Here is a 21091-nt window from a genome sequence, read left to right as displayed (position 1 = left end):
AATTCTGCCCTCTTCTAATAACTTTGGTATCTATTGCATACGGACTGTGGATGCAGAGGATGCGTATGCATAAATACTGGGTGGTTAAAAAGCACAAGCAAGCAAAATTTTTGCATAACAGACTTAGCAGCAGCCAGCCATAATGTCCAGCTAAAACCCTTATCATTTTTGTTTAAAAATAATGGCATGACATCCATGATAGTGTTTCTTTTAACAGAACATGCACCGATGAGAATGTTAACCCTACACAGGAAAAAAAGAGATTATATGCGATAGTGCATTCAACAACTTTTAATGACAATGTAATATAAAAGACAGACCTGTTTTTTAGGGAAGGATCAGACTCAAGTATATGAACAGCTGAGCTGATAAGTGTTTTCCTTGCATTTAATAGGTTTTCTGAATGACTTTCACCCTTTTTTCTCAGACACTATTTTTATCTCCTTATTTACTTTTGTACTTTCTATATAAAAATATAGATCTCCTTGTTCTTTACTGTCCATACCTGTCCCTTCCTTTCTCACTTTTTGTATAAATGTGAAAACAGCTGAGTTTCATCTCTGATTCTGCCTGTCTCATAACTGGGATAATTCTGGTGCATTTGGAGGGTTAAAAGTGCATCGCCTTTACACAATTATGGCTCAGACTCATTTACTGAAAGCTATCCTTCTTCAAGGAGATATATAAATGCATTATATCTGTCACCATAGTTGTAAAATAAGATTGAAAGCCACCTAACTTTAGGTTGCCGCAATACTAAAAAATAAGGATTCAGGAAAGAGGAAAACAATTAAGTCCAACTTGTAAGCTTCACTTAAAAGTGGAATTCCAAAAGGGAAGTGGAGGAATTATTTTAAGATTCATCATGCCTGAGTAAATTCAAATTGTGTAAATAGTAATAAGCCAGTATTTTCACACCACAATTCATACTATTACATAATTTTATAACCTCTCTCTTTCCCCTTATCACAAGTTCTGTCTATTGGAAACTCATTATAGATACTCCAGCTATACGCTAATTCAAATTATATTTTAACTCAGAGTGGTATCTCTTGTTCTGTCCTCTCAGTTTTATGTGATATAGACATAACCACTAACGTCAGTTCTAAACAGAGATGTGATTTTTTTTCTTTCTAAATAATATAGCTCATTTTCAATATGAGATGATTTCTAATCTAACAATCTCCAGAAATGTTTAATAAAAAATGATCAGGTACACAATTAGAAAATAATCCAAACAAACATATTCCTTTTTTAGGATTAAGCTATTCAGAAAAGTGTAAATTCATATTTTTATATCTTTTTAATCGTATCATTAACATAATGCCAGCACATGTTATAAAAAACATTACCAAGAATAGCTTTACTTAATATTTTGAGAGCTTTTCTTTTAAAAGACACTCTCCAGGGATTAAAAAATAATAATAATAAAAAAAAATACATAAAAGCAAAACAGTTTCGTCCATTGTTCCCTAAAGGGACTGAAAGTGCTCTGTGGGATTACAGCTGGTGTGCACTTCATATAAAGGACAGTAATTACACATTGTACAGGTTACTTGGGAAAGTTCTATTCTACTGTTGAATAACTTGCATTAATTGCAATGGATCAGCGGTGTATTAAATTATGGGGGAAAAACATTTAACTACAAAATACAGACAATTTTGAAGCAAGTGATTCTGAACTGTAAAGGCAAGCTAAACGAGGATATTTTTCCACATTCTTCCCTTCAAAACATAATGAAGCACTTTGCAAAAACACTTCCTTCAGTATACTGTATTTTAACAGTAATGTTTTATAGCAAACTTGGCATTAAAGTGGTATCAACACAAATGAAACCCTGGCAGGAGGACAAGTGTTTTGTTTTCCTTTTTTTTTTTTTTTTTAAGAAAAGAGGTATTAAACAGTGCATTGCATTAGCAGTTTTTTTAAGGGTGTTACCGACACAATTTTGTTTATCTTGCAACTATTTTTTTTTCTTTTATTAGTGTACAGAGCTGTAAGCTTGAAACTGATGGTATTAATATTTTGCTTACATACCATGCTTGCTGATGAAAACTTACATCCTCAGCAGCAAACCAAAGCCTGAGACAAGATTTTATTTACTGGCTTCTGCTGATTTATTACGCACACACGACAAAGCTCCTGGAGGCCACCTGAACTGCAAATACGTCTTTGTGAAAGGGGTGCAAGCTGGAACCTAAGCAATGGCATCGCCCTGCTTGGTTTTATGGCCAGATAAGCAGCAAGCTCCCCGGCTGTAAAATTTTACTGAAAATGGAACTAAACTTTGCAATACAGCAAGCTTCCCCTGGCACTGTCAGCTCTTGACAGACTAGGATTTCTTTTTCGTGCTGAGAGCAGGCAATGCAGCTCCACGCTCGGGATCACAGTCCCTTGCCCTCTCCTGCCACCCCACCCCACCCCACCCCGCTCCCCTCCTGGCCTGGCCTGTCCCGGCCTAGCCCGGCCCGGCCCGGCGCGGCCCGCCGCCCGACCCGACACAGGTGTCGCCGCCCCGGCCGCGGCCCCAGCCCCGGCCCCGCTCCTACCGGCTGCCCCGCCGGCCTCAGCCCTCCCTACTCGAGCCGGCACCTTTTTCAGTCCCTGGCTGCAGCAGCAGCAACCATCAGCTCTGGCTGAAGGGCCAGGACGGTCACAGCCGTTCGGCAATGACCCCAGCGACAGCCGCAGCTCCCCGCCTCGGCAGCACCTCGCCCTCGGCCTGGGGCAGGGGGGCGGCCCTCGCCCGGGGAAACGCTGCCCTTCACACGCGAAGCTGACACGCGTGGAGATTTTCAGCCACCGGTGTTCCTCTACCTTCAGCAGCGACCGGCCGTTTCTAGCTCTCCTGCTGTAAATACACTCCGTCCTGGCAATACTGTCCTGCTGGGATCACCGGGAGCACGGAGTTAAAACAAGCTATGGGATTTTAAAACACGGCCCTCTGTTTATTTAAAATGTTCAAGTCTGCTTAAAAGTGGATGTCCTGCAGAAATAGCTACTGGAGATAAAAAGAAAAAGTGAGAGAATTAAAAAAAAAAAAAAAAAAAGGAAAAAAAGAAGAAAAAGAAAGGCAAATAACACATTGTAAAAAAAAAAAAAAAAGTTAATTTTTAGAGCTGCAATAAGCTGCAAACAATAAGCAAATGTACATTATAAAATCTGTAATGGAAATTGAAAATTTCTTAGGTCTAAAAGGGGATTAAGACACCTTCATACTGTAAATTACTTAAAGGCTTTTTGAACTCGTCAAGAGTTGTCCAGTGAGCAAGTTCTGTGATATTAAGGAGTTTCTATTTTTAAATTACAATAGAGTGCTGCAACCCTGAATAAAGTGAATTGTAATGGGAACAAGAATGACATACAACTGAAATTCCTTACTGGTTTTTTTGGTAGTGAAATGTTAGTAGGGATGAAAAATTTACATAAATTGCAAGGAAATAAAAAGAGATGTCCATTATGGCAACACACTCATAGCACAGTTGCAATTATTCAGTACACACAGAGATACTTAATCCAAAATGGTTGCAGATACAGAATTCATAGGGACATGATCTGTTTATGGGCTGAATATTAGTATTGCATCTATTTTATATAGCCAACTTCAGTTTTACAGTTCAGGTTAGTATTTCTGTTTAGCCCATTAAAACTGAAATATACGGTATATAAGGTGCATTGGAGATTGATCTGTCTAGCTAAAATATTACTGGATTTTCACACTGTAACAGAGTATATTTGCACTGGTAAATTTAAGTCCCTCTTCTTGAAAAAACAAATTCCTAACATGAACGATATTGACGCACTGTTGTTATTATCATACACTGTAACGGCAAAGGAATAATGAACTTACTGCAAGTATTCATGCATCTATCTGGACAGATAATACAGGCTTTACATTCTTGATATCAGATGCAGGTATAAATTATAGCTGTGAAAAAAATAACACCATCTTCAACTGAGTACTTCCTAGAATTTGTGTTCCATGAAGTGCCTTCCTGGGAATCATTTGGGTTTTTTCTTCCTGTCTGTCATGCTATTCTGGCTAAAGCTGTCACACTTGCATTACTAAATCACGTTCTGAAGGGATGCCTAAATTTACATACTCAGCTTTAACAGTATTCTGCTACTTTTCACTTTTAGTAAACAAAGTGTCACACGCATGTGATTCTGTATTTCCTTTGTCCAGAAAGATGTGTTCCCAGAGAGATACACGTAAGCATTTCATGATCTACACACACGCATTTCAACGTTTGACAAAAACGACTCAGTACACAGAAAGGACGTTCGCAGCTTTGAAGGGACGACTGCCCCACTCCCAATACAGACCGCAAAGAGACACAGCATTAGGTAGCGTGCATCAGCAGAAGTTCAAACTCGCTCCACTACCAGCAGCTGCGGTGGTGGAGTGACAGCTCTGGGGCTCCAAAGCAGACGCAGCAGCAAGGCCTCAACTCGGAGCATCGTGCTCTGAAAGAACTGTTTCTGTTCATAGAGGAAGGAGAGACCTTTACATTATATTACCCTTACATTACATGGCATGTAAAACGGTTTTTAAAAAGAGAGGGTCATTTCGGTGTTGCCAGCAAACCAGAAGTTCATGGCAAAAAATCTTTTTTTTTTTTTATCATTTCCCATTTTGCTTTTTAAAAGATGAATCAGCATCCATGCAGATTAAACGTATGCCATAATTTAATAAAGGTTATTTTGATAAAGTTTATTACAACCTGACAAAGCCAATACACATACTCTTATAAGGACAACATTCAATGGAGTTTTTACTATGCTATCTACACTAATAAAGTACAGTATGAATGGTAACACTGGCATCACGCAAAAAAAATTAAAAAAAAAAAAAGGGGAGAATTGTGGAAAGCTGCTTCCAGACTTATTCAGTGAACTATGGTTTTCAGTTGTTTAAAAACACTTCCTTTTCAGAATACTGAAAATTCCCAGGGGATATCAGTGACTAATCCATGGAAATTTCAAGTTTCAAATTTAACCATTTTTTCCTAGGGCATAAGTGTGTTTTCCTGGAGATTTTAGATGGATGATAAAAGCACTGAAATATTAAAAGGTCAACTCTTAAATTTATATTCCCAGAAAATGTTATCAACAGAAATGTAATGCAATTAATTTTTCTTGGTCCACCAAAAATTTCAAGAAAACTGCAGAGTGTTTTTTTTCTAGTGCAAACAAGTAACTTAATAAGAAAATTGTGGGGAGAAAAAAAAAAAAAAAAGACAGAGACTTTTTGTCTCCTGGCAACAGGACAGTGAGACTTCGTTCAAAATAGAGAACTCTCCCTGACTCAATTAGAAATACATCTGCTTTTCAAAAACTTTTGAAGCCAAATACCAAAATCAGAGTTGTCATCTAAAGCCCATATTACTTCCATCATTTATTTGTAAGAAAATTAAACAATTCCCCCTTCCCCCAACAATCATTTTAACAAAATCAGAGACTTCATCTCTTCTGCATACGTGTGCCCACACACGTACGTGTGTGCTGTGTGCAGTATGGCAGACCTATACATTAGATATTTATGCGTATGTATGCATTTGTGGTCTCATGCTACAACAGCCCAGTTATGTATGAATGCTATTAGAATAAGACTGTAAATTAATATTCAGTTTACATAATACAGCTCAACAGAAATCACAATATTTTAATAATTCAGCCTAAAGATTACTAACAAAGGTTTACATTTAAATTATAACAGGAAAATCATAGAAGACGTGGTTCGGGATTAAATTTTGTAGTTATAGAAATAAACACGTCATTTAAAAATGTTAATATATTTAAAATATAGAGTAAAAACTACACAAAAGAAGTTGATCATAACAGTACTACATCAGCAGTAATTTTTTCCCTTCAACATTATCGTAACAACTCATCACTACATTCAAAGCACACGTACAACTAACTAACTGCTCTGTGACTACCTAAATGTCAGACCTCGTTGCTGTACTCGACCTGAAACATCAGGGAGACTGCAGGGATTTCGTCCAATAAAGCACTGCACTCACCGACCAAAATGTTCCAGCACTCAGCTAGCAGTGCTCTGAGTTTTCAGCACAGAGGGGCAAGTAGAACAGATACGGAAGATTCATTCTGGGGACTTGCAAAACACAATTTTGCTTTAATACCGTACTCGCATACATGCTCGTATAGCAAGTGGCTATCCCATACGTATAGGGGAAGATTTTTATAGGAACATCAGATTTACTGTTATTATTGCTCAGCTTTTACTGGCCATCGAATCGCCAAAACCTTAATCAGCCTCAGAAATTTACTGGACATCTATCGGAAAAGGCCATTTTGTGCCGGAACTACTATGTTATTCCAGCTTTCCTCTCTGCCTTTCCCTAACGGAGAACGCCATTTTGAGGCTGTCGTGCATTTTTCTTTCCAAAGCGGTTAGTGCCAGTGGAAAACACAGGGATGGTATCCTTGTACCGCAGAAAAACATAGCAATGCAGTTTCACAGAGAAGTGGCATTTTTATTTTTACAGGTGCAACTGAAGTCAGTGCTGTATTTTCTGCTCACCCTAATATTAATTTAAAACCCACACACACATAAATGTATGATATGCAGCTATCTGTATCCATATAGCATTTTGAAACTTTAATATATGTATTTTGATTCAAGTATTCAATGGAAAGAGGCAGAAGAAGATATTTTACTAGAAGACAAACAGGGCAAATAAGCATTTACTTCAAATGAATTTTGCTGAGTTACACTGGGCCTAAATATACATCCAGCAGTCTGGTCTTCAGAAAAATATTTATCTTCAAAAAGGAAAGGATAAACTCAAGTAATTTCCATAATACATCTGAAGCCTGACAAAACTCATGTTCTACAAGACTATTTTTAAATTTTCTTCTCTCCTTAGATAAACTGATACATTGCAAATCATTGCCCAAAGGATCAAGGAAATCAACAGGGTAATAGAAACGGCTTATTTATTAAAAGCAGAATAGACAGGTGTACAACAGTTGCTTAACAGAGAAGGCTGTTAAATATGAATGGTTCTTACTTAGTTTTCGCTGCAGGGGTCACATTTGGAAACAATTTTGATAAAGGAAGTTTAGAAAAATAATACAGGAGTTAATATTTCTAATTTCAGTAACATCTTTGTCTAGGAAATGAGAAAAGTCTTAACTACAACTGAGCTTTACCAGGTACACTGGCTGGAGAAATCACTGCCAGGAATAGTAATGGTGAGGAATCAAGTTCACACAGTAAAATAGACTATTCTCTCCCATTTTATTAATACAAACTTTGCCAGGGATAAAGCTTTTTTTTTTTTTTTTTTTTTTTAAACAGTAAAACAAAAGAAAAAAAAAAATCCTGAGAGTTTTAAGTCAGGAACATTCAAAGAAAAAAAATCTGCAACAGGCTCCACTCAGTAAGAAGCCTTCAGAAGAGGTACTTCAAATAGGATATCTTAGATTATCATATTGCATGTTGAAATATTTAACACACATTGAAAAAAAATTAGTTGTCCTTTCAAGCAGGCACTTACTGTAGTTATTGTAAGGTTCCAGTATATTTTTGAGGAAAAATAGATATTTTAAAATTTGAATACCGAATGAACATTTTCCTTACTTTTTTTTTTTTTTTAAACTCTAAGCAGCTATCCATGTTTTAAAACTCTCCTACAGCTCATTACCTCCAAACAAAGCACAAACCTATCATGCTTTACGGCAAAAACCAAACAGAAAAATGCAACTCACATTGGCTTGACACTCTGTTGTTTTTAAAATCCTGTAGATAACAGAAAAGCAATACTAGTACTGAAGAACACACAGTGAAAGGATGGACCTTGTATTTTCATTAGTAAACATATTAATTACAACTAATTAACACAAGTGAGGAATATATATATATGCTAACCTGACAATATTATTTTTATTGGATAATGGGTATAGTAAATATACCTTTCCCCTCTGGCTTCCATTAAAATCTAAAGCTAGTGGACTTTGGGAATTTCAAATAACGAAAAAAGGACACAGAGGGCTGGTTTCAGTATCGCTGTAGTCACTGTCACTTGCTGCTCACGTACTAACTCTCTGCTGTTCACGTTTGGCTCAGCATTGAATGCAACTTTTCATTAAAAAGGCATGATAGAAACATGAAGTTGTGTGGCCACTTTTGTTTAAAGAGCTTATTTTGCTGTATTACAGAATGCACTTTTAAATCTAAGAGTAGTTTATTAGAAGTGTTTATTTAAAAAATACAACTTCAAGAAAAATGAGGGAAAGATGTAACATTTTACTTTAAATGACTGGAATGCAAAGAAAACAAATTAAAATGAGGAAAGAGGGGGGAAAAAAGAGAGAAACCAAGAGAAAATTTAGCTGTCTTACGCAAAATAAAGTTACAGCTATATTGGGCAAATCTGTATTACAGCACATAATCTGAAGGAGGGGAAAAAATAAAAGCTTGGAAATCTGCAATAGTTAGAAAGAGTGGCATGCTCTCTTCTGCAGAGAGAAGAATTTGGTACAGAAGGCAAATCTGTGTAGCAAACGCAGCAGCACTACCCCAGGCTCTCTGTCCAGCCCTGCCCCACGCCTTGAAAAAGCCACGGAAGAAGGATGCTCTGGGCAAGGTGGAGGGGCTGGGGATCTCCTGCCCAAGCACTCCTCCCAGCCCCAGAGCAGGACGGAGCCACTTCCAGCACAATTAAGCCTCCCACTCAACAAGGGTGGACCGAACACAAGAGGTGCCCACAACTGTACAGAAGACATAGACCAAGAAGCATCTCTTGGATGGCTTGCTGCTTATTACTAGAGCAACCTAAAAGGCGTCAAGCGAAACACAACTGTAAAGAGCACGGCAGCTAGTGTTTGCAGGATTCTATCCTAAGCCAGCGACAACATCAGGTGAACCCACCCTGCACTCTATTATGCCAGTATGGTAGAGCCTTCCAGGGATTTACAGTGGAATAAAACGTGGGGCCAAAAAAAAAAAAAAAAAAAAAAAAACCACCAAAACAGTAAACCCAGAACTGCCCAAGTCCGAGAGCTAAAATTTACTGTCATACACATTTTTACCTTGATCCTATTCATGTCGACAGCCACCGAAGCCTTGAAGCTTACTATCTTGTATTACTTATTTTTGTGATGGCAACATCATAAGCTCCCCCGAATACACACACATCCCTTGTGCTCCGTTTTAACCCTGCTGTGTTTTATACAACTTGGCTGTCATCAGCAATTAAGGGCTTTTTTTTTTTGCTTTTTTTTTTTTTGATAGAAGGAAGAAATGTGGAAAAGCAGTATTTTAACTGAAGATATGTGTTTACGGTTCAATTTACAATCTATTGTTGCATTTCAGACTTTACTACTGAACAAAGAAGAATTGTATGAATAGAGATGAAAAATAATAAACATCTTTCAGTGAAAGGTGATGGTTTTCTATAAGCGAGTCTCCCAGACAATTTATCTCAGCTACCATGTTTATATATGCTCCCTGGTCACAGCATCTAAAAATGAGATGCATCACATTCTGCCACCAGTTACTTTTGAGGCAAAAAAAAAAAAAAAAAAAAAAATCTGCATTTTTGCATAAATTAGCGATAAACACGAGGAAGTCCTAGTTCACTTTGGCTTAGTACCCCAAGGCTTACCATTCTGGGCTTCACAGGGCTCTATGTGCGAGTGTGGGTGTGTATTACTTGGTGCAACGCAAAGAAAATGTTATGAGAAAGGTGATGAATACAATCTGCTGAGACACAGCACCACATTTCCTTACAGGCTGAGAAACAATGCTTATTTTGACACCTCAGAGGCCCAAGTTTAATGGCGCAACTGCCATGTGGTTTCCCTCTTCTTTTAAGAGAAAAATTCTCTAATTTTCACTAGTCTAATGCTTCTTCTTCACTTGGAACAGTCTAGTGGGAGGGGAAAAAAAAAAAAAAAAAGAGCTTAAAGGCTGGAAACAGAGAAACTGAATTACTGGCAGGACTGGGGGGAAGACCCAAGCAATATATTTAGTTCAACAAGGGATTAAGCACCACAGCCACTGGTAAGTAAAGAGCTAATACGTCCTCTTTGAAATAGTTTGACTTTTCCTCTCGCCATGACTGCTGCACGCTCGGAGGTTCGGGTGAGGCAAACCTGATACTCTGCCATTCTCTGCCAGCACGTGCCTAAATTAGTTCTCCATTTTGTGGTGGCCCTCTGAGAGCAATTCCCATTGAGAAGTGAACAAAGGCCGCGACCCCGGGGTCAGAGTGTAATGCAGGAAGCATGACCTCCCCTTTGTTCCGAACAGCACTGTTTACTCTGCCTAAGTAAAGATCACCAATACATTAACTAAAGAGGATTAAAAAGGTCATATCCCTAGGGATGGAGCTCAGCAAGTGGCAACTCTCTTCAGTCACTAAATCATTTGACTTCCCCCTTGCCCCCCCTTCAAAACAGAGACACCTTAAGCTGCCAAGGCTCAATGGCGCATTAATTCCAGAGCAAAAGTACGTATAAACTTCATGTGGTCTTCCTTGCAAAACCAGGTTAATTTCTCCACAGCTACCCAGCTGTTTCGAACTTATTTTTAAAGTTATAAAAATATTTTAAGTGAAAACTACCACCTCAATACATTTTTTTTTTTTATATATCTCCTTTTGAAGAGTTCAGAGTTGATTTGTAAAAGTGCTTGGGTCTTAAAATGGTTCTTAAAAAGTGTAATCTTTTGTAGCTATTGTAAATGTGAATCTTAAAATATCCTGTAGTATGTGGATAGGCAGAAAAGTTGCCTGTTGCCGTAGACAACGGCTAACTCCAGGATGGTTCACTTGCAAACCAAGGGAAATAAGTGAGAATATGCTGCCTGGGGGAATTCACGTATGCTGATAGCTAGGCATAGTCAGGCTAAATAAGCACTTATTTTGGCTGTTAAGCTTTCTGTTATCTACTTTTTAATTATATCCTAGGACACCATTATTAATATGAAATATATTAACAGAAGCATCTCTTGAAATGTCTAAATTAATGCTGCATTGGTAACATACGGGAGGCAACATGGCCAATTAGACAGCATGCTGGATTGTCTCCTTTCCACTCTCGCCTCTAATCCACTGCCCTGACGGATGATCCCAACTTTTGCTTTGTGCCTTGGTTTCCTTGTCTGTGGTGAGGAGACGGCTCACTGGCATGCAGATGTTACCATCAGTTACTTCGCCAGGATGGGAGAAAAAGAGCATGTGGAAGGGAGTGGTCTAGACTAAAGTATTTTCCCCTCTCTACCCTCAGGCAGAAGCACTTCTGATGAAGCTGAACATTGCTAGAGGTTCCAGAAGGAAATAATAGGAATAAGGCGAGGCAGGGGGTCCAAGTTGATCGAAGTCTTTGGCACAGGGAGCTCAGCACCACAGACAAACCCCACAGGGGCTAAATGCAGTTGAAATCAGCACTGTATCACCTGTCATGCCATCAACTTTGACAGGAGGACTAGGAGTGCCAGACTCCAAAAACCAAGGTCCCAGAGCAGCACAGTACAGGAGTTAGCTGCATGGATTATATGGCATGAAGGATGAGAGGGTGTCCTTCAATTCTCAGATACTTTGTCCAAAATAGCTGGTTTTGAATCCACAACAATATATGCAGCTTTCCAGACTCTAGCAACATGAATTAATGCATAAAGTGTGGCAAACTGAGGTCTCATTATACCCAGCGTGCACGCACACTGGTACACTCTGCCCCTTCCCATCTCTTCTGCTAGCCCTGCATCCCCAAGCATCAGGCAGGACCAGGAAGGAAGATTCTTTGAACTTCTCTTCAGGACATTCGAGAAGTCACTTTCCTTGTTTGTGGGCTTCTTCATAGTAGGAACCCATGCATTTCAAGTGTTTTTAAAAGGATCTAAACAGATGAAAGAAATAAAGAATCCAATAAAAATAACATTACCTTTGCCTTATTATGTTCTGTTTGCAAAAAGAGTCACTTCCTTCTTCACCCACCACTGCTGTTCCTTGCTCCTATGGTTTCTGAGCTTTCCTCACCCCAGCGGGAAGAGATGGAAACTTAGTGTCATCAGGAAAACCAAAAGGAGGAAGCCTTCTTGGCATACACGTCCCACTGGGGAGCACAGGGTTTAAGCCCAGATGGCTCACAACAGATTCCAACATGGCCAAGCATAAAGAAGAAATTTCCAAACCATGTGTTTGCATCATGATGGGCAGTATTCCTGCTCAGGTGAGTGAAAGATTGGCACCTGGTACAAACTCTCTTCTATGCTTTCTCACCTGTCCACTTCTGTGCCTGGATCAAATCTAATAATACTGTTTCCAGTGATTGCCGTTCCCCAAAATCTAATATTAAAAAAAAAAAAAGTATTGGGCTTTTTATTGTATACCAGAAGTCAAAGAAAGAACAGTGGAGTCAGAAAGCCTTCACAGACAACAAGTTTAGAAAAACTTGTCCAGAGCAAAACAAGCACTTAGGGAAAAACCAAAAATGTACAGTAGCTATTTAAAATAAGCTACCTGGAAACACAGTACCATATCGTCATGTTGTGTATCAAATCTTCCCATTGACTTCAATGGGTACACTCTGCTTTTATGCATGAAAGATTATGCAAGCATAGCCTATCCATCAGAAAAAAAAAAAAAAGGGGGTAACAAAATCTCTAGACACAGAAGTAGGTGGACAAGGGCAATCTGAGTACTAAGAAAAGCTTTGTAATAGGTTGCGGCAAAGAGGTTCCTTTTCCAAAAACACAGAACAAAGAATATACTTAGAAAGTAATATGTTTAAATGGAGATTAGGAGCATAAGGACTGAATCAAAGACATAAGGACAATTTATTGACATACATTAGAAGCAGGAAGACGGCAAAACAATTGTCTGGCAAGTCTAAAATAGTACTGGGAAACAAAGGGAGTGAATAAAGAGGAAGAAAAGCACTGCAGAAAAAACAACGGCTGATTATGACCTTGAAGTATTTAGTAATGCAAAAGTAAACTCATCCTTTCTCACCCTGTATGACCATATTAGCATTTCTTGTTAGCTTGACTCCTGATCTGGGGTATAGAAAAAAAAAAAAAAAAGCTGTATACCCACTACTTCTTCCAGCAGAAAAATCAAGATTATACTTCCTAGTCTTTCAGTTTCCAGTTCTCTTTCACCTTCACACAAGCCAACAGCACTCTCCCTCCACAACGGGAAGTAAAAAGAAAGTTATAGAATAAGATGTCCCTTCTCTTGAACAGGAAAGCAGAGGAAGCATGACTTTGTGACACAAAATTCTTGCACAGTCTTTTTTTTTTTTTTGTAGAGTGCAGCAATATTGACCCTACGTCATACTCCTGGATACACCTCTTTATCTCCTGATGCGCAGAAACACAGACAGACCCAAAGGTCCATTTTAGCTTAAAAAGAAGTTATCAGGCTTAATGCAGGTAGAAGAATCTATGATACTGAAGTGATCAAATTGTCTCCTCTGGTCCCTCTAGACAGCAAATCTCATCAATCAGTTATTCTGTAAGTAAAGGGTGAAAGAGCAGCAGATACCAAACCAGAAAGTGCTGAAATAACTGGATAAATTAAAAGGCAAGCCATTCTGAGGACTAGATACACATGCAGGAATTCTGAAGCAGCTCAAGGTTGGAGGCTGGGTTTCCAACAAAATATGCAGTCTCCTATCAAGAATGAAAGGGTAGCGCTCTTTAAAAATAGCCACAAATGATGATCCAGATTACATTCCAACAAATTCTAGCATTTAGTAAGCCGTCTGGAAGGCTACTTTAAAAGATTATAATTTTAATGCCTAAGCAGAGGTTACATAATGGAGGGAAAAACAACACTGCTAACATAATGAAAAATATGTCTTTTTTAATTTGGAGTGCATCCGCAGAAGAAATTATTATTTATTTGGCCTTTCAAAAGGGCTTTGACAACGTGACTCAAAGACCATAAAGAAAACAGAGTAATCATGACTGAAAGTTGGAGTCATGATTAAAAATGAGCTAAGTAGCCAAAAGTAAAACGTAGGAATAAAAACACATTTTAAAAAGAAAAAAGTTAATAGTTGTTGCATGCAGATGCCATGCTGGCATCAGCTTTTAACTTCAGTTAGTGGTCAGAAAAGACCAGCTGTAAAACAGTGGCAAAACTGATGAGGGAACCGTATTTGGGTTGCTAAAGTGTTTAACAAAGTTGAGTGAACGTGAAACACGGTAAGTATTTTTTTTATAATTGCTAAGGAAATTATATTGCAACATTTTCAGTAAAGGGAAAAGACCTGGGCGCCATCATAATAAAATGACGAAAGCTTTCACGTATATGCAGCAATGTCAAATAAGCCAAGTTCTAGAATACGCACAAAAAAAAGCACGGAATACTGTAATGAAAACATTACCCTTCTAATACACACCTGCCAGGCAAATACCTCAATGGAGAATGCTATCTACAGTTCTTTTTACTTTACCTCATTAAAACTAGAGAAGTAACAGGAGTGCAAGGGCAGGTGACCAAAATGATTTGACTTACAAAAAGACCGCCATATACAAAGACAAAGTGATTAAACGATTTATGTTAGTGAGCACATGAGTAACAGGGAACACAACAGAGATAGATACTTTGAAAGACAGGAATTGTAGTCTGACTTCCAGTCTTGAACAGGAGATTATTCAGTTAAATTAAATAAGCAGTAAATTCAAACTATGGGAATACGTTATTTTACAAAGTGCAGGCTGAGCATGTGAAAATCAGCGCCACAGTCCATCATTAAGGGACATCAGTGGGATTCTGAAAGAATACGGTTCTATTCACAGCCTACAAAAATAGAGTGTTCAATGGGATCGTTTGCTGGAAAGACCATAAAGACCTTTGCGCAAAGCCATGATAAAGGCATTGGCCAAGGGATCTAGCTGGCCCACTTTCTGACAAGGACAGAGTATTCCAAAAGGATCAAATGTTGGTCGTCTTCACCCTCCGTTCTCTTACCAGTCAACCCTTTGTAAGAACTGTCAGGGTAGGCTTAGCCTTAATTAGACTGTGGATCTGATCCAATGCAGTAATTTCTACTTTTAAATGTTTCCTACGGCCAAAAGCAATGGCAAAAAAATAGACAAGTTCACTTTAACTATAGCAAAATCATTCATTCTCTAGGCTAGTGAGTGTGCCTGATCGCTCAAACTTCACAAAAAAATACTTAAAAACATGTATGCTTACTTTGCCACCTGCTCTTCCCCTCCCTGCAAAGAATTAGTGAGAACCTAAATTACAAGATATTGTTTTACTATACAAATGTGTTTATTTTTTTATCTTTTTCCCCATCCACACATCATTATTTGCAAAAACCATTTAATAATTATAAGAGATTCCAAGACGTGTGTCAGATGCTGGGATATTGCCACTCGTACGGTGGTTTGCTACACTTAGCCTTCAGTCTTGTGGCTAACAATTCACCCAGACTGTGATAATACCTCACCACAACCCACACACTGCAGCTCTTCAAAGGAAAACAAGGATACGCAATTAAGAGATGATGAGCTCAAATATAAGACAGGAGATGAGCAAGCAGATTCTGTAACCACACCTGTGAGTGATTATACTACTGAAGAAGTTTCTTCAGCTCCATCTTCACTCATGGTGTCAGTAAGTGTCCCACATTTTCAAAACACAGTTGCAGCAGCAACATTTGCAGCAGCAGAGGAAAAAGCAGCTTTAACATCAATTATTCAGAATTAAGATTGTAAATAAGCATATTAGCAAATAGCCCTTGTAACAAGTGTGGACTATGTCTTAAACTTATATATAATATATAGCTTTACTAGAAATACTGTCAAAATATCACCCCACAAGAATTTTTACCTGAATATATTATTAAAGTTTCTTTCCAACCTTTTGTGGTCCTGTAATTGCTGTCATAATATAAAGAAATATCTGTGTATGTATGTGCCAGATCAGGGGCTAATGCTGCAGCATATGGCATGGAAATAAAAATTAAGAAGTGGGTACAGATACATTCTAGAGTCTACAGGAGCAGTCCCTTGTTGGATATTCAGAATAAACAAAACATCAAATCACTTTCCTCATTACTCTATAAAGTTGGAACTAGTTTTTGTGGTTTTTGTCATGATTAGTGAAAGAGTTGAGAAATCCAGGGTAAAACAAGATGTGGGTAAAGCCACAGAACTCAAGAGAAGAGAACTGACCATCCTGCAGAAATATGCATTAAGAAATAATAGGATTACATGCTTACTTGATTGCTGATTAAAAAGTAAATATTTTTGGTTTACCTAAAAGAAGTCTTCATTCTGTCATGATGAAGGACCACATCTCCACAATCTAGTGCCCATTTGCAAGGGCAGATCCCCTAAGCAGCAGCCACACCCTCCTCTTCCTCATATTTTTCCACTGATCGTGAAATACTTTCTAAGCTAGGCCCTGAGAAAAAAAAAACAAAAAAACCAAACACATTTTTAATGGACGCCAGATACCACATTGCTGATTTAATTAGGCAGATTAGAAATATATTTGCACACATATATTTGTATTTTCTGTTTCATTTCAAACAGATTTGGTAGGCCTGATTTAGCTCTCTATTCAAATCACGGGAAACATTATTAAAAAGTGTTCTATATTGGCTGCAGAATCAAGCCCTCTATCTCTTTTTAGAATTTAATATAACACGTTTTCTACTGGTACTGGAATAATTCACAAATCGGAGGCTTTTCAGAGTATCTTCGGACAAGCCTATGTATTTTGTAACAGTAACAGATGCCAACACAACTCAACCTTACAAAGACGTGCCAGAGGTTCTCTCTTAAGTCCGTGGAGTGCTATGGATTTGAAACTCAGTCAGATCTGTTTAACTCTGACTTTATTTAAAATAAAGAAACAATTTTAAAAAGTATTTTAGTAAAATCTCCCTGCTGAAGTATCACTCATAACCTCACCCAGGCTATCAGATGATTTGGATCACAGTGTCTTTAGCACAGTTAATAATGATACTGCATAGGGAGTATCACCCAACATGTCTTTATTCTTATTGATTTAATACAATTTATTTTATCCATAATTTGGCAGTACATAGAACTATATGGAAATTGCTTGTTGCGATACACTGGTTTGCATATTGTATCACCTGCTGGCTTTAATTCATTATTTAAATGACATTGTAATTATACTACATTTCATATTCTATTTAACAAGAGAATATTGGATATGAATACAAAGTAATAAACCCAACTTTTTCCAGTATCTCAAAAAACACTCACTTATTTTCAAATAACCAGCTCCAACATTCAACAACAAAGCAAAAATACAGTATTTAAGGTTCAGCAACTTAAGCTCATTTTTTTGCAAACTGTACAAAGAAAGATATTATTGTTCAGCTACTATTAGGACTGTGAAATTAATATTAAAATAAGCTGCTTGTTTATTTAAATTTGGAACTAAATATGTAACCTGAATCCACAGCTTCGTGCTCATATGTTTGCTGAAAGAGCAAATTTATAATAAAATAAAAATGTTAAGGTTATATAGACATGTGTGTTAGGGGATTACAACATATATTACAGGTATTATGTTAAATAATGCCAAATCCAAAATAATTTTGTAATCCTAGCACCTACTATGTATTTATTCATGTACAATTCCATACCGACAGAAAAACAGTCTTACAAACCAGTTATACACTTTCACTATTAGCAGAAGTGTTCACAGTTTCATATTGTTCTACATCCTAATAGGTTTCCAATATACAATTTTGAAATCTCAAAGCCTGCGTAATGCAGGGTTAGATAAAGTACACGTGCTGTATTTTGCACATACAATAAAATACAACTAACTTGCAGAATAATATCAACCCTATAGTATTTGCAAATAGATATGTTTATTCATGCAGAAATATTTTTTCTCTAAACTGCACAATATTAGGTGATAGGTGTACCTTTCACCATACTGGAGTGCTCCGATAGACTGCACTGACTTTTAAATCCAAATACGTAGTGGGGGGAAATGTTAGCACATTAGTATTTTAGTGATCTGTAACAGTCACCCCGCAAAGCCCTCCCATCCACATATTCTATGTCAGAAAAGCACACTTACTCCAGACTGCTTGCACTCGTATTTACAACGGTGCTCTGCAAGAAGGGGAGCAAAGAGAAATCCAACGGTTAACAGAAGAAAAAAAAAAAAAAAAAAAAAAAACCAAGCCAAAACAACAAACCGCAACAGCAAAATCTCCAGCCATACTGAAGACCTTGCAAGAAAAGGAAAATGTTCAGCAGGTAACAGCCTAACAAAAAGCGAACAGAGAATTTTGCATGTCTGTCTAGCCTGGATACCAGTTTGGGATTCAGGCAGCCCTGGATTACAAAGGACTATTCCCTTGAAAATCCAGCCCACAGTTCCTGCACTGTTTTTTACCAATACCACATCCAAACTGTGACTAAACACCTCATTATGCCTCTCTGGCACTATCTGAAGCAAACATATTGTACAATTTTATGTGGCACCTGAAGACGGAGGGGCAAAAAAGAGGCTATCTTCTCTACCGAACAGTAATGAAATGACAAACAGTAAGTTCCGTGCAAAAGCTTGCACGATCAGTAAATCTTTTTTTCCGTCTTTTTCTTTCTGTGGTAGGCAACAGGTGACAAAATACAGCCCCCAACCTCTGGCTTTCAAAATAAGAAAATTTACTTAATCTACAAGAAATCTACAATATAGTCTTTTTTAATTTATTAAAATCGAATGAAGAGGTTTAACTGGGCCTCTACATTGGCTTCAGAGCGTAAATGCCTTTCTTTTAACATCCATTTGTAGATTGTAGATGTATCATTTAAAGGAAATACAGCCCTCTCAGTTACAAATAATAACCGGTGGCTCTAGGTAACAATCTAGTATCGACAGATCTTAAAAGAGAAAACCCAAACTGGAATTTCAAAGGAACTGTGTGCCTCAAATAATTCACTCCGATCTTTTTTTCCAATAACTTGCTAATTGATCTTATATACATAGATGAATTATGAGCCAATAACGTCCAATTTTCTTAGCTCTTACTCCAGACAAACATTATATTCTGATTTATTAATATCTGAAATACTTAATTTGCTGTTTGTGGCACTTAAACAGTTAATCTAATTTATGAGAAGACTACCACATTAAAGATTCCTCCTATTTTCTTCTTTAAGCTTCACCACTTCAAAAGCATTTTTCTCATCTATTATTATTATTATTTAGAAATATTCTTCCTTTGTGCACTGGAAATATTACTACAGTTCAGGAGGCCGTTATCAGTGACACAATTCCTTTGCCAGTCTCCATGCTACTCATTAAATAATTTTACTCTCATATGTATGTATGCAGCTGGCAAGAAATGACTTTGCTGCATTCAGCTACATCTCCGGCACTTCCATAGCAAGCCCTGGAAAAAAAAAAATCACAAGACTACAAAAATTATCAACTTCTATCACTGTCCATTTCTTGAGTCTTACACTGCTCACACAACATTTCTAAAGCAGCGGTACACCGTGCTGTAGCAGTGCACCTGCGTCCCTTTTAGCAAAAATCCCATCGCAACAGGCCAAAACCATCTAAATTCTATCAATACTCATTTCTCAATTTGCAATTAAAAAGAATATTTCTTTAAGGACACTATTTCCTGAAATATTTAAATGCTTAAAAAACAATTTTCTATTTGGAAAGCTTAGCAATTTCTTCCCTTTGCGAAAATACAGCTTTGCAGCACCAGCGAAGAGAACCCGGTACAGCAGATGGTTAAAATTCTGCATCATTTTTAATAGCCTTAAGAGAAAGCACTGCCTTTTTTCGGGGGAGGGCGGGGGGGGGGGGGGGGGGGGAGAGGAGAGAGAGAAAAAAAAGCTGAGAACAGCAATTTGCAGCCTTTTTTTTTTCTTTCCTTGACAGCAGCTAGCCACGCCTCAGTCTGGCCCTTCCTCCAACCTCTGCTAACCTAAAAACCAGCGCCAACCTGGCACCAGGCCATATATTCAAAAGTAAACATTATTCTCCTGCCATTTTTCAGTGGTGTTTATCATATCCTGATCTTTTTTTTTTTCTTCCCCCCCCCCCCCCCCCCCCCAGCCCCCCCTCGCTGTAGCTGAAATCCCCGCCTTTGCCCCGGTTTGTTTCGCTTTGCGACTACATCAGGGCATCAAAGCCACGCTCTCACCTAACATGGCAAACACGCAAAAACGCGTATAGAGGGATTTTTTTTTTTTTTACCTTCACCCCGTGAAGCAGCAGGCTATTTTGGAGCGGGGAAAACCCAAGCCAGGCGTATCTCTGCGTACTGCTGTCCCGCAGACCTGGATGGCACCTTCTTCTCCATCACTACGGGAAACGGGCTCTTTCTGACACCGCGCACACGCTCCTCTCAAAAGCCCGCGGCTGCCGGTAGAAACCTGGCTTGTGCTTCCACAGCTTTCCCATTTTCTTACTGAATTGCTACAGGAGCGTTTGAAAAAAAAAAAAAAACCAAACACCACCAACAACCAAACCGGTCTATGGGCGAGGGCGCGCAGACAGCCCTGCACCTGACTCTTTGTTATCCCTCACCCTTCATTCCCTGTCCCTGTCCCTGTCCCTGTCCCTTCCGCTCCTCGCTTCCTCCTCCCACCTTGGGCTGCTCCTCATTTATAAAGGCTCTTTAAGAAAAAAAAGAAAAAAGAAAAAGAGAGAGAGAGAGAGAAAGCAACAGACTAATTAAACTAGTTGCCCGTTACTGTTTGGTTTTTTTTACCTAGTCGTACACTGCATTGAACGGTAGTTGACATACCGGCAGAAAAAGATTAAGAAAAAAAAGGAGGAGGGGGGTTACAAATAAATAAATAAAGAGAGAGAGAGATGCTGCCGCTTGAATCCTCCGAGCCGTTCCCTCCGGCTGGGTGCTGGAGATGGGGGAGCCGGGGAGCGCAGAGCGACCATCGGCCATGTTGTGTCCGCGCCGCCCGCCGCCTCCTGCCCCCGTCTTATCGGGGGAAGGCGCTGGCGGCGGGCCAGGCCGCCTGCCGCAGGGCGGGTGCCGGGCGAGGGACGAAGTTTATTGTTCGCCGCTGCTACATGGGTATCTCCTAGCTTGGGTAGGGGGTTATTTGTGGGGTTTTTTTTT

The 21091-nt window shown here is 38.6% G+C and overlaps 1 long non-coding RNA gene across 1 annotated transcript; it reads right to left on the bottom strand.

The window, feature by feature from the left end:
- Positions 1–2556: 2556 nt before the first annotated feature.
- On the bottom strand, positions 2557–20603 carry LOC147602154 (uncharacterized). Its single transcript, XR_015260003.1, has 4 exons — positions 20206–20603; positions 18064–18098; positions 16251–16398; positions 2557–4483 (listed from the first exon to the last, which is right to left on the bottom strand). It is a non-coding gene; the product is annotated as an uncharacterized LOC147602154 (long non-coding RNA).
- Between the last annotated feature and the right edge of the window lie 488 nt (positions 20604–21091).

This window comes from Chlamydotis macqueenii, chromosome 1, assembly GCF_036417535.1.
Source record: "Chlamydotis macqueenii isolate bChlMac1 chromosome 1, bChlMac1.mat, whole genome shotgun sequence".
Classification (NCBI taxonomy): Eukaryota; Metazoa; Chordata; class Aves; order Otidiformes; family Otididae; genus Chlamydotis; species Chlamydotis macqueenii.
The sequence above is the reverse complement of the archived record's forward strand: the minus strand, read 5'-3'. Positions and strand labels throughout refer to the sequence as shown.